Genomic DNA, 4,596 nt, shown 5'->3' on the forward strand with positions numbered 1-4,596 from the left:
ATTGAACCGTTAGCGATACAACCTTGGATCAGCTTATGAATTAATATACACATAAAAACCTATCATCTGCAAAAATAAAATCGATTCTGTCTTGCTTGGTTCAATAGATATGGACACTTATCCCTTTTAGTCGGTTAACCCCACCCACAATAGATATGGACACTTATCCCTTTTAGTCGGATAACCCCATCCACTTTGGCGTAGAAATTGAACCGTTAACGATAGAACCTTGTATCAGCTTTTGAATTAATATACACATAAAAACCTATCATCTGCAAAAACAAAATCGATTCTATCTTGCTTGGTTCAATAGATATGGACACTTATCCATTTTAGTCGGTTAACCCCACCCACTTTGACGTAGAAATTGAACCGTTAACGATAGAACCTTGGGTCAGCTTTTGGATTAATATACACATAAAAACCTACCATCTGCAAAAATAAAATCGATTCTATTTTGCTTGGTTCAATAGATATGGACACTTATCCCTTTTAGTCGGTTAACTATAACGTAGAAATTGAACCGTTAACGACAGAAGCTTAGGTCAGCTTGTGGATTAATATACACATAAAAACCTACCATCTGCAAAAATAAAATCGATTCTATCTTGCTTGGTTCAATAGATATGGACACTTATCCCTTTTAGTCGGTTAACCCCACCCACTTTGACGTAGAAATTGAACCGTTAACGATAGAACTATGGATCAGCCTGTGGATTAATATACACATAAAAACCTATCATCTGCAAAAACAAAATCGATTCTGTCTTGCTTGGTGCAATAGATATGGACACTTATCCCTTTTAGTCGGTTAATCCCACCCACAATAGATATGGACACTTATCCCTTTTAGTCGGATAACCCCATCCACTTTGACGTAGAAATTGGACCGTTAACGATAGAACCTTTTATCAGCTTTTGAATTAATATACACATAAAAACCTATCATCTGCAAAAACAAAATCGATTCTATCTTGCTTGGTTCAATAGATATGGACACATATCCCTTTTAGTCGGTTAACCCCACCCACAATAGATATGGACACTTATCCCTTTTAGTCGGTTAATCCCATCCACTTTGACGTAGAAATTGAACCGTTAACGATAGAACCTTGTATTAGCTTTTGAATTAATATACACATAAAAACCTATCATCTGCAAAAACAAAATCGATTCTATCTTGCTTGGTTCAATAGATATGGACACTTATCCCTTTTAGTCGGTTAACCCCACCCACTTTGACGTAGAAATTGAACCGTTAACGATAGAACCTTGGGTCAGCTTTTGGATTAATATACACATAAAAAACTACCATCTGCAAAAACAAAATCGATTCTATCTTGCTTGGTTCAATAGATATGGACACATAACCCTTTTAGTCGGTTAACCCCACCCACAATAGATATGGACACTTATCCCTTTTAGTCGGTTAACCCCACCCACTTTGACGTAGAAATTGAACCGTTAACGATAGAACCTTGGGTCAGCTTTTGAATTAATATACACATAAAAACCTATCATCTGCAAAAACAAAATCGATTCTATCTTGCTTGGTTCAATAGATATGGACACATATCCCTTTTAGTCGGCTAACCCCACCCACAATAGATATGGACACTTATCCCTTTTAGTCGGTTAATCCCATCCACTTTGACGTAGAAATTGGACCGTTAACGATAGAACCTTGTATCAGCTTTTGAATTAAAATACACATAAAAACCTACCATCTGCAAAAATAAATTCGATTCTATCTTGCTTGGTTCAATAGATATGGACACTTACTCTTTTAGTCGGTTAGCCCCACCCATAATAGATATGGGCACTTATCCCTTTTAGTCAGTTAACCCCACCCAGTATGACGTAGAAATTGAATCGTTAGCGATAGAACCTTGGATCAGCTTGTGGATTAATATACACATAAAAACCTATCATCTGCAAAAACAAAATCGATTCTATCTTGCTTGGTTCAATAGATATGGACACTTGTCCCTTTTAGTCGGTTAGCCTCACCCACAATAGATATGGGCACTTATCCCTTTTAGTCGGTTAATCCCATCCACTTTGACGTAGAAATTGAACCGTTAACGATAGAACCTTGTATTAGCTTTTGAATTAATATACACATAAAAACCTATCATCTGCAAAAACAAAATCGATTCTATCTTGCTTGGTTCAATAGATATGGATACATATCCCTTTTAGTCGGTTAACCCCACCCACAATAGATATGGACACTTATCCCTTTTAGTCGGTTAATCCCAACCACTTTGACGTAGAAATTGGACCGTTAACGATAGAACCTTGTATCAGCTTTTGAATTAAAATACACATAAAAACCTATCATCTGCAAAAACAAAATCGATTCTATCTTGCTTGTTTCAATAGATATGGACACTTATCCCTTTTAGTCGGTTAACCCTACCCACTTTGACGTAGAAATTGAACCGTTAGCGATACAAACTTGGATCAGCTTATGCATTAATATACACATAAAAACCTATCATCTGCAGAAATAAAATCGATTCTGTCTTGCTTGGTTCAATAGATATGGACACTTATCCCTTTTAGTCGGTTAACCCCACCCACAATAGATATGGACACTTATCCCTTTTAGTCGGATAACCCCATCCACTTTGGCGTAGAAATTGAACCGTTAACGATAGAACCTTGTATCAGCCTTTGAATTAATATACACATAAAAACCTATCATCTGCAAAAACAAAATCGATTCTATCTTGCTTGGTTCAATAGATATGGACACTTATCCCTTTTAGTCGGTTAACCCCACCCACTTTGACGTAGAAATTGAACCGTTAACGATAGAACCTTGGGTCAGCTTTTGGATTAATATACACATAAAAACCTAACATCTGCAAAAATAAAATCGATTCTATTTTGCTTGGTTCAATAGATATGGACACTTATCCCTTTTAGTCGGTTAGCCCCACCCATAATAGATATGGGCACTTATCCCTTTTAGTCGGTTAATCCCATCCACTTTGACTTAGAAATTGAACCGTTAACGATAGAACCTTGTATCAGCTTTTGAATTAATATACACATAAAAACCTATCATCTGCAAAAATAAATGCGATTCTATCTTGCTTGGTTCAATAGATATGGACGCTTATCCCTTTTAGTCGGTTAGCCCCACCCATAATAGATATGGGCACTTATCCCTTTTAGTCAGTTAACCCCACCCAGTATGACGTAGAAATTGAATCGTTAGCGATAGAACCTTGGATCGGCTTGTGGATTAATATACACATAAAAACCTATCATCTGCAAAAACAAAATCGATTCTATCTTGCTTGGTTCAATAGATATGGATACTTATCCCTTTTAGTCAGTTAACCCCACCCACTTTGACGTAGAAATTGAATCGTTAATGATAGAACCTTGGATCAGCTTGTGGATTAATATACACATAAAAACCTACCATCTGCAAAAATAAAATCGATTCTGTCTTGCCTGGTTCAATAGATATGGACACTTATCCCTTTTAGTCGGTTAACCCCAACCACTCTAACGTAGAAATTGAACCGTTAACGATAGAACCTTAGATCAGCTTATGGATCAATATACACATAAACACCTATCATCTCCAAAAACAAAATCAATTCTATCTTGCTTGGTTCAATAGATATGGACACTTATCCCTTTTAGTCGGTTAACCCAACCCACAATAGATATGGACACTTATCCCTTTTATTTGGTTAAACCCATCCAATTTGACGTAGAAATTGAACCGTTAACGATAGAACCTTGTACCAGCTTTTGAATTAATATACACATAAAAACATATCATCTGCAAAAACAAAATCGATTCTATCTTGCTTGGTTCAATAGATATGGACACTTATCCCTTTTAGTCGGTTAACCCCACCCACAATAGATATGGACACTTATCCCTTTTAGTCGGTTAACCCCACCCACTTTGACGTAGAAATTGAACCGTTAACGATAGAACCTTGTACCAGCTTTTGAATTAATATACACATAAAAACATATCATCTGCAAAAACAAAATCGATTCTATCTTGCTTGGTTCAATAGATATGGATACTTATCCCTTTTAGTCAGTTAACCCCACCCACTTTGACGTAGAAATTGAACCGTTAACGATAGAACCTTGGGTCAGCTTTTGGATTAATATACACATAAAAACCTACCATCTGCGAAATAAAATCGATTCTATTTTGCTTGGTTCAATAGATATGGACAGTTATCCCTTTTAGTCGGTTAACCCCACCCACAATAGATATGGAGACTTATCCCTTTTAGTCGGATAACCCCATCCACTTTGACGTAGAAATTGAACCGTTAACGATAGAACCTTGTATCAGCTTTTGAATTAATATACACATAAAAACCTATCATCTGCAAAAACAAAATCGATTCTATCTTGTTTGGTTCAATAGATATGGACACTTATCCCTTTTAGTCGGTTGACCCGACCCAGTATGACGTAGAAATTGAACCGCTAGCGATAGAACCTTGGATCAGCTTGTGAATTAATATACACATAAAAACCTACCATCTGCAAAAATAAATTCGATTCTATCTTGCTTGGTTCAATAGATATGGACACTAATCC

The sequence above is a fragment of the Eurosta solidaginis genome, unplaced genomic scaffold (genome assembly GCF_040869045.1).
Source record: "Eurosta solidaginis isolate ZX-2024a unplaced genomic scaffold, ASM4086904v1 ctg00001067.1, whole genome shotgun sequence".
Classification (NCBI taxonomy): Eukaryota; Metazoa; Arthropoda; class Insecta; order Diptera; family Tephritidae; genus Eurosta; species Eurosta solidaginis.